Source organism: Triturus cristatus, chromosome 10 (genome assembly GCF_964204655.1).
Source record: "Triturus cristatus chromosome 10, aTriCri1.1, whole genome shotgun sequence".
Classification (NCBI taxonomy): domain Eukaryota; kingdom Metazoa; phylum Chordata; class Amphibia; order Caudata; family Salamandridae; genus Triturus; species Triturus cristatus.
The window spans coordinates 1073454615-1073480878 of NC_140593.1; the positions used below are offsets into that span (position 1 = coordinate 1073454615).

The window sequence follows — 26264 nt, forward strand, 5'->3', positions numbered from 1 at the left end:
ATGAATTCTCCAACTGCAGGCAAAACATCAACGTGTTTCGGCATGTAAAACGCTTTTGTAAAGACATTGATCGCAAATTACATTCTTCCATTTATTATATTATTCTTAAGTTCATCCTTGAAATGGTGAATTTATGCAGGTTCACTACTGAGAATCTATACCATTAATCGAGCACTACAGGGAATGCATTTAGATGGAGTCACTACATCCTCCATGAGGCTTCACGAACTTGGTACCAAGCTTGTTTTGCATGTGTTATTGGTTATGTTTCACCTTATACTCACGTTTATAATTTTAATATGGGGTACATTTTAGGGCGATCATCGAGTGTCTGCCCACTGGGGCTAGAAATGAATGTACCATTATACACTGTTTACAATAAATGTCGATTGGCATAAATTAGGATTTGCTACACACTGATAAAAGCTGATTGAATGCAAAGAATGCCTTTCTAGTAGTGAAAGTCACTTATATTTATTTATTTATTTAATTTATTTATGTAGTTTGTAGAGCGCACAGCTACCCCCGAGGGGGTGTCCCGGCGCTAGAATCTGAACATCCAGGTGAGGAGAAAAAGGGCAGGGAGGGAAACAGCAGGATAAGAATCAGAGTCCAGAAAAGAGCCAGGTTTTGAGTCTGGCCCGGAAGATGGATTCAGAAGGACAGAATCTAAGATCGATTGGCAGAGCGTTCCACAATTTTGCCGCGATAACACTGAACCCTCTGCCACCCATTCTAGTGAGTCTAAAACGGGGAGAGATCCGAAGGCGGAGGTCATTGGATCTCAGGGATCTGATGGAACGGGATATTGAGACACGTTTTTTCAAGTAGTTGGGTCCGAGGCCGTTGATGGCTCGGTAGGCGAGGGTAAGGATCTTGAACTGGATACGGCAAGCCACCGGTAGCCAGTGAAGTTCCTTACGATAAGCGGAGACTGATTGACGGTAGGGGATATTACCAATCAATCTGGCCGCCGCATTCTGGACAATCTGAAGCCGGTCTATCAGATATTGGGGGGCACCAGCATAAAGGCTGTTGGCATAGTCCAGGTGAGACGTGATGAGAGCATGGGTAACTGTACGGCGGGAGTCCAGAGGGAGATAGGGGAGTATCTTTTTAATCATGCGCAACTTCAGGAAGCAGGCAGAGGTCACTTTATTGACCTGAGTTTTGCATGAGAGGGAGTCGTCGAACTGAAATCCCAGGTTCCGAGCAGAGTGAACGGGAGAGGGAGCAGGATCAAGTGCCGTGGGCCACCACCAAGAGGAAGGGATGGGATTTTTCTGGTTAAAAAACAGCACCTCTGTCTTGTCTGCATTGAGTCTAAGGTGGTTATCAGTCATCCAGACACTGATGTTGTTGAGGCACTGGCGGAAGTTGGTGAACGCGGAGTCCGAGTGGTCTCTGAAGGAAAACATCAGCTGAGTATCGTCAGCATAAGAGACCACCCTGACTCCGTAGGACTCCACAACGTCGGCCAGTGGGGCAAGATAGATGTTAAAAAATAGAGGGCTGAGGGCAGAGCCCTGTGGCACACCGCATAACAAGGGTTTATCCTCCGATTTGAAAGGCCGCAACAACACCCTCTGACTTCTTCCTGAAAGGAAGGACTTGATCCAGCTAAAGGCAGTGCCGCCAATGCCTATCTTTTTGAGTCGGTCAAGGAGGATGAGGTGGGAGACAGTATCAAATGCAGCGGACAGGTCGAGGAGGACCAGCATAGCCTCCTCGCCCCTGTCACGCATTCCCGGATTGTTTCCGATACTTCCAGCAATGCCGTCTCTGTGCTGAATCCCGCCCGAAATCCGGATTGCGAGTCGTGCAGTAGAGAGTTGCTTTCCAAATACTCCGTAAGTTGCAGCTGTACGGCTTTTTCCAGGACCTTTGCGGGTTTGGGGAGAAGGGAAATGGGGCGGTAGTTGGCGAAGATAGTGGGATCAGCATCAGCCTTTTTTAGGATGGGAATCACCAAAGCCTCCTTCCAAGTGGTAGGGAAGAAGCCATGGAGGAGGGAAGCGTTCCAGATGGAGAGGAAGGAGCAGGCTAACGAGGGAGCCAGCTCTCCCATAAGTTTAGCAGGGACAGGGTCCGAGGGGGCGCCAGATTTGCAGTGGGTGAGTAACCTAATAGCATCGTCCAGGGTGAGTTTATTAAAGGAGAGGAAGGACGGAGAGGCTGGGGGACTTGTGGAAGGAGGCAGGGAGGCTAGCCCTTTAGGGAAGGAGATACAGAGTTTGTTTATTTTTTCAAGGAAGTAGTCAGAGAGTCCCTCGCATAGGGCCTGACTCGCAGAGTTCTGAGTGGCCCTAGCCGGAGGATTAATGAAGTCTTTGACAATGGTGAAAAGGGTTTTTGACGAGTTTTTGGCATTAGCAATTTGAAGAGAGAAATGGTCTTTCATAGTGATTTTTTTTTGTTTGAGGAATTTTTTCAAAGCAGATTTGTAAGTAAGTTTAGCTTCAGGGTCATAGTTTAGTCTCCACTTACGTTCGAGTGCTTTGCATCTGCTTTTTTCCTCACGGAGGGAGGTGGAGAACCAAGGGGCGGAGGGGCGAGATCTAGTGGAGGCAATGATTTTCTGGGGAGCAATGATGTCAATAGCTTTGATAAGGGCAGTATTTAGCCTAGAGACATTTCCGTCAATATCAGTGGAGAGGTATTCCGTCTGGAAGTGGAATACCGGGTCCAAGGTGGCACATGTGACCTTATGCCACTTTCTTCCCAACTCCTTCCTGGGGGCCAGGGGGGTAGATTTCCGGCCTAGGGCAAGAGAGAAGGGGATAAGATAGTGGTCGGACCAAGTAAGGGGGAGGGGGGGGAGGACTGTGATAGTCGAAAAGTTGGCGAAAATAAGGTCCAAAGTGTGACCAGCCACATGAGTGGGACCGGTGACTAATTGTGTGAGATTCAGACTATCCATGGTTTCCAACAGATTGTTCGCCTTCACGCAGAGAGGGTTGTCTACGTGAAGGTTAAAGTCACCTAGGACTAAAAAATATTGGTGTTTAAGAGATAGGTCAGCCAGCTGATGGGTAAGAGCAGTAAGAGAGGTGGAGGCGGCAGTAGGGGGGTTGTAGACTAAGGTGCCAGCCAGTATAACTGCCGCGGAGTCAGATACAGAGAAGTACATGGCTTCAATTATACCAATGTTGGTAAGTTTGGTAATGGTCAGCTGAAGATGGGATTTGAGGATGACGGCTAGTCCGCCTCCAGATTTTCCTCCAGCCCGGTTGATGCATTTTATGTCGTAGCCTGGGGGGATGGCCAGATAGATATCCGGAGAGGAGGAATCAGTGATCCAGGACTCAGTGAGAAATAAAATATCCCACTCGTCAGAGGAAATTGACATCCAGATATCGTTGGCATGACGGGGGAGTGACCGGCAGTTGACCAGGCCTGCTTTCAGCGTCCGGTGGTGAGACGAAGAGAGCTGCGATGTGGGATAGGAAGGCAAACGAGGTAGGTAGGACGGGAGAGTGAAGTTACATTGAGGGCAACGGAAAGGGACATTTTCCAAATGGTCAGGGTTACAGAGGATAGTGGCCGAGCAGGGGGAGGAATTTAATAAATGCAGTTGGGTGTTGGTCCAGCACGTGCGGGTAGAATCAGCGGAACTGGCAGGGGGTCTGGCCCTGGGCACGGTCCAGGCGCGGACGGGCGCAGACGGGCTTGCCTTAGGCGCGCCTTCGGCGCGCAAACGGCGCACCCGCTGCGCTCGTCCGCTGCGCTTCCTGCCCTGGCACATAATAAAGGAGAGGGAAGGGGCGTGGCCTCAAGGGGGCGTGGCTAGCTTGCACGCCTGCGATGGCGGCCGCTGGAAATGAAGCAATCAATTACCGCTACAGCGTTCAATCTGCTGCGTTGCAAAAAGGTAAGATGCAAATTTCGGTCAGCAGTGACAAGTTATTTCATCCACACAGTAAAATACAAAGTGTTGCAATTTTAAAAATAGCGCGTACCGCCAGAGCCCGGCTTCCGCCTCAGGTCTGGGATCTGATTCTGAATGTCAGTTTCAGAGCGGCGCTTTATATATGACAGGGGGCGTGGCCTCAAGGGGGCGTGGCTAGCTTGCACGCCTGCGATGGCGGCCGCTGGAAATGAAGCAATCAATTACCGCTACAGCGTTCAATCTGCTGCGTTGCAAAAAGGTAAGATGCAAATTTCGGTCAGCAGTATGCAGTCCTTGGTATATTTTCACAGTTCACATTTGTATTACGTTTTACTTTGCATGTATGGAAGAGTGTAACTTGAGATCGATGTGATGATAAAGACGTGTTACACACTGAAAAGCATTGATGGTCTCCCTGCTGTTTGAGAAATAATCAATCTGGTGCAGCGTCATACACGGGCACCCCTGATGATTTGGAGCCTTCAGTTATATATAGCCAAATATATATATATATATATATATATATACATATATATATATATTTGGGTTTTTTTTTAGACACACAGGTGTAACATGCAATTCATTACCATTGTTGAGAGAATCCCATGGTAAAGAAGGAAGTTACTTCTAATCCTAGTTTTTCGCCATGGGTATTTGCTCTGAATTCATAAAAGCCTACAGCAGTAGCCACTGTGTATTTATACATAAGGCGGTTTCCATAGGAAGAGGGTTTAATTTTCTAATGTTTCTTACCCTGTTTGACAAATCTTCATGAAACTTTCCCCTAAAAAGTTCACCCATCTGAGCTTGAATGTTTTGGGCTATCCATTAAGCAGGGTCTGAGAAAAAGTGAGGGTGTACCAAAACACTTTCCCCCTTGAAATTTCCATAGAGAAAATTAGACGATGCAGAAGAAATGGCTGAAAAGAACATTCGGCAGAAAGTTAGATATTTACCTAAAAAACATGCTTTATGTGATTTGGTGTAAGTCTTTTGAGCCGTTTTAGAGAAAGTAAGGTTTAAAAATAGAGAGATCTAGCACTTCAGGACTCCAGCAGGAGTTCGGTAGAAATAACACAACAAAGAAAACATTCTGATTGGCCGTTCCCACGGGACACCGGCAGGACTGAGGGATGTGATTGGTCAACATCCAATGCCAATTTGCTTGAGCTTCCTGGCACAGCACCTTGTATTTCACACCCTAGGTTGTTCAGGTGGTACATGGTAAAATTATTGCCTGTCTGAAGCAGTCAGGCTCTGCTCCCAACTTCCTGTGAGCCGCAAACCAACATAGTTGCGCAACGCCTCAGATTTCCCCCTCTTTTGTTTTTGCAATGCAGTTGATACATGGTTTCCTGCAAATTCACATGGGGGAGCAACACTGGGCGCATCAGAGTATCCACGGTTCTAATGAAATGTGAAAAAGAAAAACTATTTTAATTTGTTTTGTCTTGTTATTTCCTAGGAAACAGTGACAGAGTCCTCGAGTCCTAAAATGACTGCCGCTACTTTTTCTTCAGTTGCAGCCAGCAAATCAGATGGCATAGTTTGAGCTCAAGGAACTGCTAATCCTCGTCGATCCTCTGCAAAGGTACTGAGGCATGAAAAGCCCCCTCAGTCAACCTGCTCTATATTTTTTACGTTGTGCTCGTAGGACTCTCTCTAGAGTCTCACAACCCCAATCATCCCGATAAACAGATATATTTGAACCTTAGTTTCTCGAAAACTATGTCACTAAATTTGGCAGAAAACTGGATCTATACCCAGAGAGCATTCTTTATATGATTTGGTTTAAATCTGCTCAATATTTTTTAAGAAATATATATAACTTTTGAACCTTAATTTCTCAGAACATACTGAACAGATTTAAACCAAATCATATAAAGAATGCTTTCTGGGTATAGATCCAGTTTTCTGCGAAATTTAGTGTCATAGTTTTCGAGAAATTAAGGTTCAAATATATCTGTTTATCGGGATGATTGGGTTTGTGAGACTCTAGAGAGAGTCTTACGAGCACAACTTAAAAAAATAGAGCAGATTGGCTGAGGGGGCTTTTCCCCCTTCAGCCAACTTGCTCCTGCGGGTCCCATGAGAGCGAGCGCTCTGATTGGCTGACCACAACATGAAAACAAAGGTTGCGGAGGCCATTACAGGAGAACTCAGGGACGTTCTCCCCTGTCCTGAAAATGTTTTTTAAATAACAACATAAGGGGGCAGGATAGGGAAACTGTGCTCCCATAGCACTTGTGGAAGGGAGTCCCAAAGGGACCCTTTCTGGGACCAAAATATATATATTTTTTTGCTATTATCCAGCGGTAGTCCAGTGGGATCCCTGTAGAAAGAAAATGGTGGGTGCTAGGGTCCAGGGGTCAATATATGCACATATACACACATATATTTTCCTGCACCACCGGCGATCAGGAAGCATGCCAGCAAATCACAAAACAATGTTGTGCATGTTAATGTTGGTGAGCCCCCGAGCACCACATCAGATTATCAGGGAAGAGATGGAATGAAAGCAGCAATGTGAGTTCCACGCTGGGAGTCGAAGGGCTACCCGGGTAGAGACTTGTGTTCGGCGGTAAGCCCTCTCATTCGTGAACATTGAAGTGTTCGGAGCTGGGCACTGCCGAAGGCTTTCATCTAAGCAGTGAAATTGAGAGACTAAGTTACTGTACTGACAGAGCTTGATTTATAAGTACAAAAGAACATGTTACTTACCTTCGGCAATGCTTTTTCTGCTGGATAGAGTATCTGCCTGTGGATTCCTCACCTTGTGAATATCCCATGCGCCAGCATTCCACGGAATTTTTTCCCCAGTTCTCCACGCCGACGTGGACGTCATAATACCTCGGCTCCGCTAACGACTCCGTATGGTGTCACCGGAGCCATAACAGAGCCATGTTGGCGTGATGACGTCAGTTCCACCCATTTTTTCCGTGCCTCCGAGGCGAACAGGTGGACCGACAACAGATTCAAAGTATACACAGTATACAACATTCGAACAAATATACATAGTACATATACAAAAAGGAAAGCTAAGGAACAAAAGCATTTCCTATAAGTGTACCAGATAGAAGAAGATACAATGTAAAACAACATGTCAAGCAAGGCAAAGGTATACAAAGGGGGACAACGGGGAGGTGGGTGGGCCAGTGAGGAATCCACAGGCAGATACTGTATCCACCAGAAAAAGCGTTACCGAAGGTAAGTAACTTGTTCTTCTGATGGATACATCTGCCAGTGGATTCCTCACCTTGTGAATAGATTCCCACAGCAGTCCCACTCCCGGAGGAGGGTGTCCACCTTCCTATACCAAAAAGTCCTGCAAGACAGAGCGTGCAAAGTGGCCCTCCCTCCTCATTTCAGAGTCTAAGCAATAATGCTTTGCGAAAGTATGGAGGGAGGCCCAAGTCGCGGCCTTACAAATGTCTGCAACAGGAACACCCCTGGCCAAAGCAGAGGTAGAAGATTTAGCTCTAGTTGAATGAGCTCTAATACCCTCAGGAGGAACCTTACCAGCAAGGGCGTAGCAGACCTTCATAGCTAGGATGATCCACCTGGACAGAGTGCGCTTGTGCACGGCCTTGCCTTTAGAGTGTCCAATATAGCCCACGAAGAGCTGATCATCCAAACGAAAATCCTTCATTCTGTCCAAATAAAAGCTCACAGCTCTTTTTGGGTCCAATCGGTGAAGTCTTTCCTCCTCCTTGGAAGGGTGAGGGGGAGGAAAATACACAGGGAGAGTAATCGACTGCCCCAGATGAAAGGGAGTAACTACCTTAGGTAGGAAAGCAGCCCTGGTCCTAAGGACCATCCTTTCAGCATGTAAGGATAAAAACGGGGGTTTCGAACTAAGAGCTTGAAGCTCACTCATCCTCCTTGCCGAGGTTATGGCTACAAGAAAGACCGTTTTAAAAGACAACAGCCTCAAAGGACAGCTATGAAGGGGCTCAAGAGGGGACCCCATCAAAAAAGTTAAGACAAGATTAAGGTTCCACTGTGGCATTACAAAGGGAGTAGGTGGAAACCTGTTAGTAAGACCTTTGATCAATCTTAAAACAATAGGAGACTTAAATAACGGCGGCTGATCTGGGAGACACAGAAAAGCCGATAAGGCTGATAAATAGCCCTTAACCGTGGCCACAGCACAACCCTGCTGAGCCAAGGAAAGAGCAAACTGAAGCACATTGGAAAGATGAGCTTTTAAAGGGTCAATGGATCTCTCTCCACACCATTTTACAAACTTAGACCACCTGTAGGAGTAGATAGACTTGGTGGAGTGTCGCCTGGCAGATAAAATAACATCCACCACATCAGGAGAGAGAGAGAAAGAACTCAGGTTGCCCCGTTCAATCTCCAGGCGTGAAGGTGCAGGCTCTGGAGGTGGGGGTGAAGAACCTGCCCCTCCGACTGCGAGAGGAGGTCTGCCCTGAGAGGGACACGGAGCGGAGGGTGCGACGAATGGTGAAGTAGATCTGTGTACCACACCCTTCTTGGCCAATTCGGGGCGATCAAAATAACTTGGGCCCGGTCTTGGCGGATCTTCCTCAGAACCCGAGGAATCAAGGGTATGGGAGGAAACGCGTAAAGGAGCTGAGAGCCCCAACTCAACTGAAACGCGTCCCCCAACGCCCCCTGCATCGGAAACTGGAGACTGCAGAACGACGGGCAATGCACGTTCTCATGAGGGGCAAACAGGTCCACCCGAGGAGGACCCCATGTCCGAAAGACGTGACGAACCACATCCGGATGGAGCCTCCACTCGTGGTCGGCGGAGAACTGTCGACTGAGACTGTCCGCACGTACACTCAGCACCCCGGCCAGATGATTCACCATCAAGCAAATCCGATGGTTCTGAGCCCAGGACCAGAGTCGCAAAGCCTCTCTGCAGAGATGGTACGACCCCACTCCTCCCTGCTTGTTGACATACCACATCGCGGTAGTGTTGTCCGTCAGGACTTAAACCGACTGACCGCAAAGGGAAGGGAGGAAGGCCTTGAGCGCCAAACGTATAGCCCGCAATTCCAGAAGATTGATATGAGGCAATCTTTCCTCTGGAGACCAAAGACCCTTGATCTCCATATCCCCCAGATGAGCACCCCACCCTAAGGTGGAGGCATCCGATATTACTGTGGCCACCGTTGGAGGAAGATGAAAGGGATTTCCTTGAGACAGGTTGCCCTCCACGTTCCACCAAGACAGATCCGCTGCAGCTTCTCTGGAGACCCTGATCGACTCCCTTAGATCTCCGTTGTGCTGATACCACTGCCTGAGGAGACACCACTTGAGTGCCCTCATATGCCAGTGTGCATGGTTGACCAACAGAATGCAGGAGGCGACCAGACCGAGCAGGCGAAGGACCTTCAGAACTGGAACAAGCTCTCCATTGTAGAATAAAGGGATCATCTCCTGAATGTCGAGAATTCTTTGTGGAGGAGGAAATTCTCAACACACAGTAGTGTCCAGTACCGCCCCTATGAACAGGTTGCGTTGAGAGGGCACCAGGTGAGATTTGGGCATATTGATCGAAAAACCCAAGTCGAATAACAGATCTTACCTGCAGATGACGTTGCACCATCTCCAGGGACTCTGCTTTCAGAAGCCAGTCGTCCAAGTAGGGGAAGACCGGTATCCCCGACCTCCTGAGATGGGCAGCCACCACTGCCATCACCTTGGTGAAGACTCAAGGTGCAGTAGTAAGACCAAACGGGAGGACCGCAAACTGGTAGTGTTGCGACACAACCGTAAAACGGAGATACTTCCTGTGCGATTTCAGGATTGGGATGTGGAAATACGCATCCTGCAAGTCGATCGACAGCCTCCAGTCTTCTTGCTGCGACGCTTGAAGAACCTGTGCAAGGGTTAGCATCTTGAATTTCTCCTGTTTCATATAAAAATTCAAAACTCTGAGGTCCAGGATTGGACGCAATCTGCCGTCCTTTTTGGGAATCAGGAAATACCGGGAGTAGCATCCCTGACCCCTTTCCTGCTCAGGGACCATCTTTTTGTAGGAATACAAGAACCTCCTTCTGCAGAAGAAGTAGATGGTCCTCTGTGCAAAAACCTTGGCAAGGAGGGTAAGGGGGAGGAAACTCCCGAAAGGGAAGGGCGTACCCATTCTCCACGAGGTTCAAAACCCAAAGGTCCATCATGACCGATTTCCAACCTCGCAGAAAGTGGGACACCCGACCCCCAACAGGCCTCACAAGATCTTGGATGGGGGATCTAGGGCTGCTTCCCTGAAGCTTCATTGGGAGCAGAGGAGGCTGAAGAGGAGGAGGGATTGCGACCAGAACCTCGCCGACCCCTTTGTCTTCCCCTATACGATCTATAGAGAGGATTTTGCTGCTGTTGTTGCTGCTGCTGCTGCTGAGATTGACGGAGGGAACCAAAGGATGAGCTCCCAAATCCTCTATATTTTCTGTAGCCAAACCCTTTTGCTTGTATCTGCAAACCTAAAGATTTCGCAGTAGCCCTGCTATCTTTAAATCTTTGCAAGGTGGAATCAGCTTTTCCCCCAAAAAGCTTTTCCCCATCAAAGGTTAAGTCGACCAGGGTGGCCTGTACATCAGCAGAGAAGCCGGAAGAACGAAGCCAAGCCTGCCTTCTAGTGGCTATAGCAGATCCCATAATCCTAGCCACGGAATCAGCCGTATCTAGGCCCGACTGAATAACTTGCCTAGCGGCAGCTTGAGTATCCGCATCAACCTCCATAAACGAGACCTTCTCCTCATCAGGCGGTTTAGGGGCTAACTGCTTCAGCGAGTCCATTAAAGCATGAACGTAGCACCCTAATAAGCAAGTGGCATTAGTTGACTTAAGCACCATGCTCCCAGATGAAAAGGCCTTTTTGGCTGACTGTTCGATCTTTTTAGAGTCCCTGTCAGCTGGTGCTTGAGGGAAGGCACCTGAAGATTGCTTCGAACAGGAAGCTTGTACTACAAGGCTCTCTGGTGAAGGGTGCGAAGAAAGGAAGCTCGGGTACCCCGGAGCCACTCTATACCTCCTTGCCACAGCTATGGAGACTGCAGGTGAAGAAAGTGGCTTGCGCCAAATGTCCATAACAGGCTCTAAAATTGCTTCATTAAAGGGCAACAAAGGCTCAACAATGGAAGATGGTGAATGAAGGACCTCAGTTAAAAGGTTTGGCTTGTATTCTGCAGAGGGCAACTGTAAGTCCAACAACTCCACAGCCTTCCTGATGACTAAATGATAAGGAGCCAACTCTTGTGGAGGAGAAGATCTGGCAGAAGAATGCTCCCATTCTGGAGTAGTATCTAGTCCACTTGCCTCCTGAATGCCCTCAAATTCATCAGTGGAATCACCAACTTCACCTTCCTCCACTTCTTCCCTATATCGATCCTCCTCCATAATCCTCTGAGCCTCTCTCCGAGTACGGATCCGAGGGCACGGCGTCGGCGGCGCCGTACACGGAGTCGGCGGAACCGAACGTGGAGTCAGCGGCGCCGGAGGAGTAGGCGGCGCCGGACGCAGTGCAGATGGAGTCGGCGCCGGCGTCGAGGGAGGCTCCGATGAAGGCAAACGATCCAGTCAAGGCCGGGAGGATGGATCTCCAGACGGCGCCGGGAACTGCCATGAAGGAGCCATCGGCAAGAAGGGCATAAAAGGTGCCTGAGTATATATTGCGGTACAAAAGTGGGTGGTGATGGACGGAGCATCAGAACTAATCAAACACTCACACCCAGTCAACAGCTCTGGGTTTGATCCATCACCGTTCTTTAGCCCACTCTGCCACCCCAGTTCAGACATGGCCATATGCAAATCAGTCTGACCCTGTGCCTCATGGGAACAGTCCAGCCCGAACTGCCAAGCTATGCCTTCCCTGGACCGGAAACAAGCTTCCTAGGACCGGTTTCTGGCATTTCAGCCGTCTTCAGCCAGGCTTGCTTGAATCCAGTGGCAAAGTGAGCAAGGGACTCACGTCTGAGCATACCCTGCCAACTTATGGCAAACAAAGCGGTACAAAAGGGGGGGTGGTGATGGACGGAGCATCAGAACCAATCAAACACTCACACCCAGTCAACAGATCTGGGTTTGATCCATCACCGTTCTTTAGCCCACTCTGCCACCTCAGTTCAGACATGGCCATATGCAAATCAGTCTGACCCTGTGCCTCATGGGAACAGTCCATCCCGAACTGCCAAGCTATGCCTTCCCTGGACCGGAAACAAGCTTCCTAGGACCGGTTTCTGGCATTTCAGCCGTCTTCAGCCAGGCTTGCTTGAATCCAGTGGCAAAGTGAGCAAGGGACTCACGTCTGAGCATACCCTGCCAACTTATGGCAAACAAAGCGGTACAAAAGGGGGGGTGGTGATGGACGGAGCATCAGAACCAATCAAACACTCACACCCAGTCAACAGATCTGGGTTTGATCCATCACCGTTCTTTAGCCCACTCTGCCACCCCAGTTCAGACATGGCCATATGCAAATCAGTCTGACCCTGTGCCTCATGGGAACAGTCCAGCCCGAACTGCCAAGCTATGCCTTCCCTGGACCGGAAACAAGCTTCCTAGGACCGGTTTCTGGCATTTCAGCCGTCTTCAGCCAGGCTTGCTTGAATCCAGTGGCAAAGTGAGCAAGGGACTCACGTCTGAGCATACCCTGCCAACTTATGGCAAACAAAGTGGTACAAAAGGGGGTGGTGATGGACGGAGCATCAGAACCAATCAAACACTCACACCCAGTCAACAGATCTGGGTTTGATCCATCACCGTTCTTTAGCCCACTCTGCCACCCCAGTTCAGACATGGCCATATGCAAATCAGTCTGACCCTGTGCCTCATGGGAACAGTCCAGCCCGAACTGCCAAGCTATGCCTTCCCTGGACCGGAAACAAGCTTCCTAGGACCGGTTTCTGGCATTTCAGCCGTCTTCAGCCAGGCTTGCTTGAATCCAGTGGCAAAGTGAGCAAGGGACTCACGTCTGAGCATACCCTGCCAACTTATGGCAAACAAAGCGGTACAAAAGGGGGTGGTGATGGACGGAGCATCAGAACCAATCAAACACTCACACCCAGTCAACAGATCTGGGTTTGATCCATCACCGTTCTTTAGCCCACTCTGCCACCCCAGTTCAGACATGGCCATATGCAAATCAGTCTCACCCTGTGCCTCATGGGAACAGTCCAGCCCGAACTGCCAAGCTATGCCTTCCCTGGACCGGAAACAAGCTTCCTAGGACCGGTTTCTGGCATTTCAGCCGTCTTCAGCCAGGCTTGCTTGAATCCAGTGGCAAAGTGAGCAAGGAACTCACGTCTGAGCATACCCAGCCAACTTATGGCAAACAAAGCGGTACAAAAGGGGGTGGTGATGGACGGAGCATCAGAACCATCAAACACTCACACCCAGTCAACAGATCTGGGTTTGATCCATCACCGTTCTTTAGCCCACTCTGCCACCCCAGTTCAGACATGGCCATATGCAAATCAGTCTGACCCTGTGCCTCATGGGAACAGTCCAGCCCGAACTGCCAAGCTATGCCTTCCCTGGACCGGAAACAAGCTTCCTAGGACCGGTTTCTGGCATTTCAGCCGTCTTCAGCCAGGCTTGCTTGAATCCAGTGGCAAAGTGAGCAAGGGACTCACGTCTGAGCATACCCTGCCAACTTATGGCAAACAAAGCGGTACAAAAGGGGGTGGTGATGGACGGAGCATCAGAACCAATCAAACACTCACACCCAGTCAACAGATCTGGGTTTGATCCATCACCGTTCTTTAGCCCACTCTGCCACCCCAGTTCAGACATGGCCATATGCAAATCAGTCTGACCCTGTGCCACATGGGAACAGTCCAGCCCGAACTGCCAAGCTATGCCTTCCCTGGACCGGAAACAAGCTTCCTAGGACCGGTTTCTGGCATTTCAGCCGTCTTCAGCCAGGCTTGCTTGAATCCAGTGGCAAAGTGAGCAAGGGACTCACGTCTGAGCATACCCTGCCAACTTATGGCAAACAAAGCGGTACAAAAGGGGGTGGTGATGGACGGAGCATCAGAACCAATCAAACACTCACACCCAGTCAACAGATCTGGGTTTGATCCATCACCGTTCTTTAGCCCACTCTGCCACCCCAGTTCAGACATGGCCATATGCAAATCAGTCTGACCCTGTGCCTCACGGGAACAGTCCAGCCCGAACTGCCAAGCTATGCCTTCCCTGGACCGGAAACAAGCTTCCTAGGACCGGTTTCTGGCATTTCAGCCGTCTTCAGCCAGGCATGCTTGAATCCAGTGGCAAAGTGAGCAAGGGACTCACGTCTGAGCATACCCTGCCAACTTATGGCAAACAAAGCGGTACAAAAGGGGGTGTATATATTGCGGCACGCCCAAACTAAACGCCATTGGACCCACGGGACCAGAAGGTGCGCCGGATGGGAAGGCAGCTCTTTGGAAAACCCCATACATCGCATTAAGGAAATGCGTCGGATCCACACCCGGAGTCGGGAAATGCGGGTATGGGTTCGACCCTGAATCCAGTAGAGGAGTAGCTGGAGTCGGAGCCGAAGTATCCTCAACTGGAGCAGCAGGTTCACCTGGCACTGGAGTAATATCTTCCATCTGCTCCGGCTCGGAGTCGGAAGCTGGACAGTCCACGGGGACTGCGCCGGAGTCAACTTGGGCGAAGGTGTCTTCTCCAGAGACACACGAGGAGAAGGAGAAGGGGAAGGTGAAGGAGAACTGAATTCCTTACTTCGATGTTGAGTCGACGGCGACCTCGAAGCCTTACTCTTTGACGATCGGCGTCGAGAGCTATGCTTCCTCTTCTTTTTGTGCCTCCTCGACTTCGAAGAGTGCGAAGTCGACGACTCCGGCTTCGACTTCTCCTTCTTCCTACCTCTCCTTTCCTTTTTCGCCTTGGCCATGAAAAGCGTCGCTTCCCTCTGTTTCAGGGCCTTGGGATTCATCTTTCTGCAGCTGGAACAGTCGTCCACATCATGGTCCGATGAAAAGCACCATAAACAATCTTCGTGGGGGTCAGTGATGGACATGTGACCCCCACATTCCCTACAAGGCTTGAAACCTGACCTCCTCGTCGAAGACATGGCAAATCCAGAAACAGTAACCCACTGGAAGACTACAAAGTAGCAGGAGAGTGCTGGAAAACCGTTACGCGTCGACGGCGCGGAAAAAAGGCAACTACCGTCATCACGCCGACGTGGCTATCTTATGCCTCCGGGGACGTCATACGGACTCTCGAGCGGAGCCGAGGTATTATGACGTCCACGTCGGCGTGGAGAGCTGGGGAAAAAATTCTGTGGAATGCTGGCGCAGGGGATATTCACAAGGTGAGGAATCACAAGGTGAGGAATCCACTGGCAGATGTATCCATCAGAAACAACAAGTGATAAACAGAATTCAGAACAACGTCATACATTAACCCCAGTACAGAGATCTTGACTCCAATGGCATGGAGAGCACAGGACCTACGTCTGAGCATACCCGTCAAACTCTGGGTGACAAATACAAAAACAACAATTGATGGACAGAATGAACAACAATCTCATACATTCACCCCAGTACAGAGATCTAGGCCTAAATCCATCGTTTTTTTGCTCCCCAAGCCATTCCAGTTTGAAACCAGCCATATGCAAATCAGTCTTGAGCCTGCACCCAATGGGAACAGTCCAGCCTAAACTGCCAGGCCAGGTCCTCCATGGACTGGAAACAAGCATCCTAGTACCAGTTTAGGGGTTTCACCCCTCATCAGCCAGGATAGCTTGACTCCAGTGGCATGGAGAGCACGGAGCCCAAGTCTGGGCATACCTGTCCCACTCGTGGTGACAAATGCAAAAACAACAATTGATGGACAGAATGCAGAACAATGGCATACATACACCCCAGAACAGATATCTGGGCCTAAATCCATCGTGTGTTTTGCTCCCCATGCCATTCCAGTTTGAAACCAGCCATATGTAAATCAGTCTTTACCCTGCACCTAATGGGAACAGTCCAGCCCGAACTGCCAGGCCAGGTCCTCCCTGGACTGGAAAAAAGCATCCTAGAACCGGTTTCGGGGTTTCACCCCAAACCAGACAGAATAGCTTGACTCCAGTGGCATGGAGAGCATGGGACCCACGTCTGGGCAATATCCGTCCCACTGAGGGAGGATGTTTAATTTGCTCTGCATTCCGTCCATCAATTGTGTGTCTTTTGTCTTTTGCTTTCTCGCCCTAAGTGTGACGGGTATGCCCAGACATGGGTCCCCGGCTCACTGTGCCACTGGATTCAAGCTAGCATGGCTGGGGGGGAGGGGGGGGGGGGTGCCGAGGGTGCCGAAATCGGTCCCAGGATGCTGTTCTGGACCGGTAAGGACCTGGCTTGGTAGTTTGGTCTGGACTGTTCCCGTGAGGCACAGGGTCAAGACTGATTTGCATATAGCTGGGTCTAGACTGGGGTGGAATGTTGAGTAAAAGAACAATAGATTTATCCCAGATCTATTGACTGAGGGAGAATGTTTGATTTGCGCTGCATTCCAGCCATAATCTGTGTCTCTTTTTCTCTCTCGCCCTAAGTGCACCAGTTATGATCAGACGTGTGTCCTGGGCTCACTGTGCCACTAGATTCAAGCTAGCCTGGCTGATGAGGGGTGATGCACGAAACCGGTCCCAGGATGCCTGTTCCCGTCTGGGGAGGACTTGGCTTGGCAGTTCGGTCTGAACTGATCCCATGAGGCACAGAGTCAAGACTGATTTGCAGATGGGTGGGTCTAGACTGGGGTAGCATGGTGAGCAAAAGAACAATGAATTTAACCCAGATCTATTGACTGGGTGAGAACGTTTGATTTGCTCTGCATTCCGGCCATCATCTGTGTGTCTTTTGCTTTCTTGCCCTAAGTACACCGGGTATGCCCTGACATGGGTCCTGGGCTCACTGTGCCACTGGATTCAAGCTAGCCAGGCTGATGAGGGGTGATGCCCGAAATCGGTCCCAGGATGCTTGTTTCCGGTCCGGGGAGGACCTGGCTTGGCAGTTCGGTCTGGACCGTTCCCATGAGACACAGGGTCAAGACTGATTTGCATATGGTTGGGTCTAGACTGGGGTTGCATGGTAAGCAAAAGAACAATGGATTTAACCCAAATCTATTGACTGGGGGAGAATGTTTGATATGCTCTGCATTCCGGCCATCATCTGTGTGACTTTTGCTTTCTCGCCCTATCTGCGCGGGGTTTGCCCAGACATGGGTCCCGGGCTCACTGTGCCACTGGATTCAAGCTAGCCTCGCTGAGGAGGGGTGATGCCCGAAATCGGTCCCAGTCGGTCTGGACTGTTCCCATGAGGGACAGGATCAAGACTCATTTGCATATGGCTGGGTCTAGACTGGGGTGGCATGGTGAGCAAAGGAACAGTGGATATAACCCTGATCTATTGACTGGGGGGAAAATGTGTGATTTGCTCTGCATTCCAGCCATCAACTGTGTGTCTTTTGATTTATAAGTACGGCATTCTAGCAGCTACATGATGAAAGATAGAGGCAAATGCTGCTGTTTAATAATTATGGGGCCGATTAAGAGTTTGGCAGTGCTGCGCCGGCTCTTCCTCGACACAGCATCGCCGAAGCCGCTCAAGGATCACCTGCCTTATTACGAGTTGAACTCATGTAACATACAACAATGTCTCTAAAGGTGGGTCAATTTCAAGCAGCACAATTAATTCCTGGGAGTGGAAGGAGAAACCAGGGAGACAAAAGAACAATGTGACAACATAAGATTGAGTTTAATAAATACATATATTTGTTATAAATAACTTCATACATTTAAACATATATAAGGGAAGCACTGCGTTACATTAAATGGCATGTAACCTGTGAAATACAGTGCACAAGTGCTCGTGAAAATGGTGACGGCACAAGTGACACGTGAGGAAGTATGTACAGCAACACGAAGGGGCACAACAAAAAACATAAATGTTGGTGAGATTTACATAGTAGAGATACCCAAACAATAAATGCTAATATATACAAATAAAATCAAGCTGGGTTTCCTCGAGGAAAGAGCGCCGAGATTTTTGCTGTTAAAGTCGTAGGCGTTTCGGCCTGTTGAAGTGTTTAGGCCATCATCAGGACCAGGTTACTCTTATTTCTATAGCAGTGCTGTAGGTAAAAATATATACACTCAATGGTGGACCGTGTGGGGTAAGAAAGAAGGAGGGTTAAGGAATTTAAAGAAGGAGAGTTATGGATGAGTCCAAATGGGAAGGTGAGGACAGATTCAGAACGCGGCGTACATGTAAAACCGAAGGAAGATTACCGCTTGACTAGGCTCAGAGAAGGTGGTGTGTACAAAGGAGCACGATGCCAGGTGAATCACGGCAACTTACGCGACGTATCGTAACAGAAATCCCAACCGTGGTAGAGGGTCCCTGAACAATCCAGGCTAAAATAGGACACCTCTGCCTAAAGTAAGAAAGGGAGAGTAAGTACGCTGGTCAAGGGCAACGGCAGAACTAAGAGTGTGGGAGGTGTGAGAAGGATTAGTTACTTACCTGTAATCCTAGTTCTCTTCCAGGGGTATCCTCATCAAAGTCATAAGCACTAGAATATTCCCGCCCATGCGTGGGACCCCGGAAGCATAATCATATATGCATCTGCACATATATATACATATATATATACATATACATATATATATATATATATATATATTCACTGAAAAAACCATAGGTTTCACACACGTTATAGTTACGAATTAGCATTTAAAAAACCTTGCAAATTCACTTAAAAAACCATAGGTTTCACACATGTTATAGTTAGCTGGACATTTCACTCGTAACAAACCAATGAAATTCCCCCGTTATAGTTAGTGCAGGCAACTATAACTCACGCGACCGCAATCCTCTGCTGATGACGTCAGATATTACATCACTGTATTTAGACACTTATTCACCCATGTCTTCTTCCATTAATCTTTAGCTATATATATATTACAAATATTTATTTTTCAGAAAGACACATATGTCATCAGTGATGTAATATCTGACGTCATCAGCAGAGGATTGCGGTCGCGTGAGTTATAGTTGCCTGCACTAACTATAACGGGGGAATTTCATTGGTTTTTTACGAGCGAAATGTCCAGCTAACTATAACATGTGTGAAACCTATGGTTTTTTAAGTGAATTTGCAAGGTTTTTTAAATGCTAATTCGTAACTATAACGTGTGTGAAACCTATGGTTTTTTCAGTGAATTTGTACAGTTTTTTAAATGCTAAGTTATGTTTTTTTTTTTTTTTTTTTCAGGTTTTACACCGTGCGCGCACGGTGCGCTTCTCGCACCGTGCGCGCTCTGTGGTTCGCAGTACGCGCAGGGTGCGCGCACTTCGCGATTTTAAAATAAAAAAAAATTATAAAAACATAACTTAGCATTTAAAAAACCGTACAAATTCACTGAAAAAAACATAGGTTTCACACATGTTATAGTTAAACATATATATCATAAAAACAGGGAAGAAACAACAGCAAAGCATGTTTGAAAACTGTTTTAATGCTTAGCATTTAGCCCAAAACCTCAGATAGGACTGAAAGCATTGACAGCTCACAGGCTGCATTGTAGAAAACTACAGCCTAGAAAGGCTAGAAAGCTAACTCATAGCAACATAGAACAAGCATTGGCATAGCCAATAGGTCTCGCCTTTGGGACCTTCTAAGTGTTTAGCTATGCAACAGTTGCATAACTAAATACTTATAAGGTCCCAAAATCGAGACCTATTGGCTATGCAAAGCGAAAGTGATCGCGATCCGAAAATGAAAGTAACCGCGGTAAAGTGCGAAAATGAAAGTAATGGCGGTAAAGCGCGGCGAGCGCGCCCGCGCACATACACTGTACCTCTAGGCTGGCCTGGTAGCACTCTTTGGAGCCTTCTCAAGAAGTCTCGCCAGACCAGCGCATGCGCTGGGTCAGGCGAGATCTAAAAACTGGCACCATGCCTTTAAGGCAGCCATGACCCCTAGCTTCCCATCATGCCTCAGGGGTGACAGTTAGGTCAGTTGTTCTTTGCGGTGACACAAAGCCATGACACAAAGAGTTGACAATTCCTTAAGAATAAGGATCCTTTGCCCGGGGAGGCGGGAGGGTTGCTTATGACTTTGATGAGGATACCCCTGGAAGAGAACTAGGATTACAGGTAAGTAACTAATCCTTCTCTTCCAGGGGATCCTCATCAATAGTCATAAGCACTAGAATAGAATAGCGAACCTCACCTCATCCACTGCGGGCAAAGGAAAATAATAATTAACAATCAAGCTCAGACAACTAAACTTGACAATTCAGACATTTCTCTTATCTGAACAGATTTCTCAAGGAGGCCTGGCCTACTTGAGTATCCGCCCTGGAGTCGGATTCAAGACAATAATGCCTTGTGAAAGTATTCACATATCTCCAGGTTGCTGCTTTGCAAATTTCTGCCATCGGAACGTCATGCAAGAAAGCTATTGTAGCTGCTTTTCCCCTTGTGGAGTGTGCTTTAGGTGACAACAATAGGGGTTTATTTGCCAGCTGGTAGGCCAATTTTATACAGGACACTATCCATCTGGAGATGGATCTTTTGGTAGCTGGCAAACCTGTCCTCATGGAACCATAATTTAAAAACAAGTGCTCCGACTTTCTTATGACCTTCGTTCCCTCTAGATAGAATTTAAGCACTCTCTTAAGGTCTAAGGAATGGAGTGACCTTTCCGCAGGAGTTGTGGGATTGGGAAAAAAGGACGGCAAAGAAATTGACTGATTAACATGGAAATCAGATACAACTTTCGGCTTACTCTGTTGTGGTGAAAGATAGTATATGGCTCTTTGGAAGACAGCGCTTGGATTTCGCTTACTCTACTCGCTGATGTAATCGCGACGAAGAAAGCGGACTTCCATGTCAAATGCTGCAGCGTGGCTTTCTGGATGGGCTCAAAAGGAGGACCCATCAATCTAGAGAGGACTAGATTCAACTCCCAAGGAGGAGAAGAAGGCCGAACAGGGGGATACTCTTTTTTCAACCCCTGTAGGAAATCCTTGACCACCTGTAGTTGAAAAAAGGAAGGCTGGTTTGGAGACTTTCTGTAGGCCGTAATGGCCGCTAATTTACTCTGATCGATGAATACTTCAACCCTGATTTAGCCAAGTACAGGAGGTAAGGAAGAATAACCTCCTCCTGCCCTGTGGTTGGATTAAAATGATTACGAGTGCACATCAAGTAGAACCGTTTCCACTTAAAGGAGTACGAAGCCCTTGTGGAAGGTCTCTTTGCCTCCTTTAGTATATGCATACAGTCCTGTGGTAAGTTCAATTGTCCATATTGCAGGACCTCAGGTGCCATGCTGCCAAGTTCAGTGAGGGAAGGTTGGGATGTAGGATCTTCCCGTCCATCTTGGTCAGTAGGTCCGATCTGCAAGGAAGCCTCCTGTGGGGGTGCACCGACAGCTGTAATAGGTCCGGGTACCACCACTGCCGAGGCCAGTCTGGGGCTATCAGGATCATTGACATGTTGGACCGGATGAGCTTGGATACCACCTTCGGAATCAGAGGCAGGGGAGGAAAGGCGTATGCAAGTATTCCGGACCAATCCATCAAAAGAGCATTCCCCTTCATCCCTGGACGGTGGAACCTGGAGGCGAAGGCGTGGCATTTTTTTGTTTAGATCGTCTGCAAACAGATCTATGGAAGGCTGCCCCCACTGATGGAAAATTTCTGCCACTACTTCGTCGTTTAGCACCCAGTCTGGCTGATCTTCGAAGTGCCGGCTGAGTGCGTCTGCTCACACGTTTCGTTCCCCTGGGAGGTGCACCGCTGTGACGGAGAGGCCTCGGGCTAGAAGCCAATGCCATATCTTTTGAGCTTCCAGGGAGAGAGTGCGAGAACGCGTACCACCCTGTTTGTTGAGGTAATACATGGTGGTCGTGTTGTCCGTTTGGATGAGGACTGAGTTGGACACGATCGAGGGCTGAAAAGCTTTGAGAGGTAGATGGACTGCTCAGCTCTAACATGTTTATGTGGTAGGATTACTCCTTGACGGACCACCGCCCTTGTATCTGTAGGCAACCCATGTGTGCTCCCCATCCCTGCAGAGATGCATCTGTTACCAAAGACTGGGTTGGAACAGGTTGATGGAAGGGGACTCCTATTAAGAGGTTGTGTGGACGAGTCCACCATAGAACAGACGATTTTGCTGCTTGTGAAAGCACAATCCTGTCTTCCCAGAGACCCGTTGCCTGGTTCCACTTGTCCTCCAGGTTCTGTTGTAAAGGCCTCATTCTCAGCCTGGCGTTGGGAATGAGGAATATGCAAGAAGCCATTGATCCCAAAAGGGACGTCACTTGTCGGACTGTTGGGTGATTTGTCTGGAGAAGAATTTCGCACTTCTGTCGAATTGATAAAAGTCTCTGTTCCGAAGGAAACGCTCATCCTAGGTTTGTATGTAGAACGGAGCCCAGGTAATGGATCACCTGTGTAGGCTGGTGAACTGACTTCTCCATATTCACGTGCAGGCCTAGCCTGCGGAGCAGAGATAGACACACTTGGAAGTCGTTATTTACCTGCTGAGGAGATGGCCCTTTCAAGATCCAATCGTCCAAGTACGGATATACGAACAGTCCTCTTCTGTGTAGAGCCGCCGCTACCACCGCCATGCACTTGGTAAAGACTCGTGGGGCAGATTTTAGTCCGAAGGGCAACACCCTGAACTGGTAGTGACTGCTGCCGACCACGAATCGCAGAAATTTGCGATGACGGGAAATTACAGGAATGTGGAAATACGCATCCTGGAGATCCACTGAACAAATCCAATCTCCTGCCTGCAGATGTGGACATATTTGATGAAGTGCCAGCATGCGAAATTTCTCTTTCAAGATTACCTTGTTCAGCGACCGAAGGTCCAGGATAGGTCTGAACTTGTGCTCCTGATCTCTTTTTGGTACAAGGAAGTACCTGGAGTACACTCCCTTTCCTCGCTGAGAGTGAGGAACCTTCTCTATGGCCTTTTTTTGCAGAAGAGCCACCACTTCTTGTCGTAGTATCTTTAGCTGGTGAGGACGAGATCTTTTTGGAGGAATGTCCTTTGGAGACACACGGAAACGTAGTGCGTATCCATTGCGCAGTATACTGAGCACCCAACGATCTTTTGTTATGTTGCACCACTCTTTCAGATGACGTGAAACACTTCCTTCCACTGGAGTGGGCAACGGCGTCAGAGGAAGCTCTGGTTCATTGCTTTCCTGTTGTTCGAGTTGTGGAGGAGGATCGCTGCTGATTACCTCCTCTACCTCTGTTCGACTTTCGACCTTGAAACTGCGATCTTCACTGGTTCTTGCTTTGGGACCACTGAGGGGTTTGAACCCTCTGTTGGTATCCCTTGCGCTGGTTGGGTCTGTATCTTCGTCTGAATTCCTTTTTCTTTTCTAACCCCACCGCCTTCAAAGTGTCTAGCTCTGCTTTCATTCGAGCCATCTCTTCATCTGTGTGGGAGCCATACAATGAAGAACCAGAAAAAGGCAGGTTAAGGATCCTCTGCTGAGCATCCGGTTTAAGAGCTGTAAGCCTTAACCAGGCAGACCTTCTTGCGCAAATGCCATGCGCATACGAATGCGCCGATAGTGTGGCACCATCCGCTGCAGTGCTAATCATTTGATTAGCTACCAGGGACCCCTCTGTAATGACTTCCTCAAAGTCCTTCTGATCCTCCTTTGGTAGCTTCTCTTTGAAACGATCCAAAGAGTCCCATAAGGATCTGTCGTACCGACCTAATAAGGCTGCTGCACTGGAGACTTTAAGCGAAGACGCTGCAGAACCACAAACCTTTCGTCCCCAAGAATCCTGGGACTTACTCTCTTTGTCCGGAGGGACCAACGCATGTGCAGAGACTGCGTGCGTTTTACGTGCCGCTGCGACGATCACTGAATCCGCAGGCGGATCCGTTTTCAAAAACACCGGGTCTGCATCAGCAGGCTTGTATTTCTTTTGAATTCTGGCCGGTCTAGCCTTAATCACTGAGGGTGTTAGAAAAATGTCCATTACTGGTTCCAGAAGTCCAGGAACCAGAGGTAGCAACGGGCACAAAGCAGATCTTTGGTGCAGCGTCTCGAAGATCACTGTCGTTGCGACCTGAGGGGTGGACATTTCAATTTTCAGTTTCTGTGCCCCTCTCTGCAGCACATCATGATATGTGTTAATGTCATCTATCTGAGACACTCTCGACTGAGGGCTTTCCGATAGAGTAAGCGAATAGTCCCTCTTAGAGGAGTGGGTGGAAGAAGACGACCATGAACAAGACCTCCTTCTTCGGTGATGAGACGTAGAAGGCCTGCGTTCGTTAGATCTTCCTGCATGGTGCTGACGTACCGGCGAAGGCGATCTATCCACCTCCTGTACCAATCTTTGTAGAGGGGATCTGTGGATAGGGCTTGTGTATTCTTCCTCCCTTCTCGATGCTCCCGTCAGAGTGTTACTCCAGTGATGGACTGGTAAAAGCCATCTTGGAGATAGATGTATAGAAGGAGAGGTCCTCCTCTGATGTGATAGGGACCTCTGTCGTGATCTCCTCGAATGATGTTCTGGGGACGCAGATGGAGAATGCGTCGACGGACGTCTCGAGGAATGAGAAGATGAGTGTCTCAAGGCTGATTCAATCACTAAAACCACTGAACCCTCTACAGATCTATGTGATGTGGGTCTCGATGTCGAGCGTATAGCCCGCTCCGACAGAGCCCTCCTCGACGTCGATCTAGATCTTCTTCTAGCCGTCGAAGCTCGACCAGGTTCTGGGAGCGGTCTCGGCTTTGATTCCACTTGTTTCGACGTCGAATGTCTCGATGGCGAATGGCGCATCGACGACGGCAATACACTTCTTCATCTCGACGTCGAGCGTCGCGGGATCGATGGTGCCGAACGACTTCCTCTCCTCGACGCCGATCGTCGGTGGGATGACAACGGCGGAGGGCTTCTAGTTCTCGACGCCGATCGTCGCTGGACTGACGTCGGCGGAGGGCTTCTGATCCTCGACGCCGATCGTCGCCGGGATGACGGCGGACGGCTTTTCGTTCTCGACGCCGATCGCCGCCTGGTTTGCGACGGCGGAGAACTCTCTCCCCTCGACGTCGAACGTCGTCTGTGTGATGGCGACGGAGGGTTGCCAGCTCTCGACGTCGAACGTCTAACCAACGTCGACGGAGGTCTGCTGATTCTCGACGCCGATCGTTGCCGGGTTGACGATGGCGGAGGACTTTGGCTCTTCGACGCCAATCGTCGCAGAGTCAACGTCGGTGGTGGACTGGAACTCCTCGACGCCGATCGTCGCCGGGTTGACGACGGCGGAGGCTCCCGAATTCTCGACGTCGACGTTGAATGCAGTGACGTACCTTCATGCCTGCGTTCTCTCGACGGCGAGCCCGCCGTCGACGGTTGTTTCTTAGAGGTATGTCCCTCCGGTGGCTGTTTTCTCAGCGCCGAGCCCGACGCTGATGGTCTAGAAGAGGATCTGGGCCTCTTAGAGCCTTTTCTTACCGGAGACCTGCCTCTGGAAGCCTTTTCTGCCAGCCCATAAAGACGTATACGCTCCCTGTCTTTCAAAGTTCTTTTAGAGAGAGATTGGCAATGAGGACAAGTCTTGGGAACATGATCTTTAGGCAGGCAAAGAATACAGACTGAGTGAGAGTCTGACCTGGCCTTATGTTTTCCACAAGAAGGGCAGGGATCAAAAAGGGATGGCATTTTGAGTGGAAAAAAAAGCCAAAATTAGTCAGAAAAAGCAAACACCTTACTTGACTAGATGTAAAACGTCAAAGTAAGATAAAATTTTCCTGAAAAAAGTAGATTATTTCTGAATAAAACCAGAAAAGAGTGGAACTGTGTAACCAGGGTCCTGACTGAAGGAGCCGGAAAGAACAACTGACCTAACTGTCACCCCTGAGGCATGATGGGAAGCTAGGGGTCATGGCTGCCTTAAAGGCACGGGCCAGTTTTTCTATGTTGCTATGAGTTAGCTTTCTAGCCTTTCTAGGCTGTAGGTTTCTACAATGCAGCCTGTGAGCTGTCAATGCTTTCAGTCCTATCTGAGGTTTTGAGCTAAATGCTAAGCATTAAAACAGTTTTCAAACATGCTTTGCTGTTGTTTCTTCCCTGTTTTTATGATATATTGTTTATATTAGATATATTATTTATAATATACAGGGGAGTCCTTACAGCATTATTCAGCTCTGGTTAAGAAAGGCTGCATTTGCTTTTTTATTATTTATATATGTATATATATGTGGAGATGCATATATGTTTATCACATATATGATTATGTTTCCGGGGTCCCACGCATGGGCGGGAATATTCTAGTGCATATGACTATTGATGAGGATCCCCTGGAAGAGAACTTACTAGTCAGGGGGCTCAGAGGAGGAA

At 48.7% G+C, this 26264-nt stretch overlaps 1 protein-coding gene across 1 annotated transcript in view; it reads right to left on the minus strand.

The window, feature by feature from the left end:
- The window catches only part of LOC146796583 (kinesin-like protein KIF19), a 1608680-nt gene that overhangs the window by 1372707 nt on the left and 209709 nt on the right, over positions 1 to 26264 (minus strand). The gene's annotated exons all lie outside the window — the stretch shown is intronic.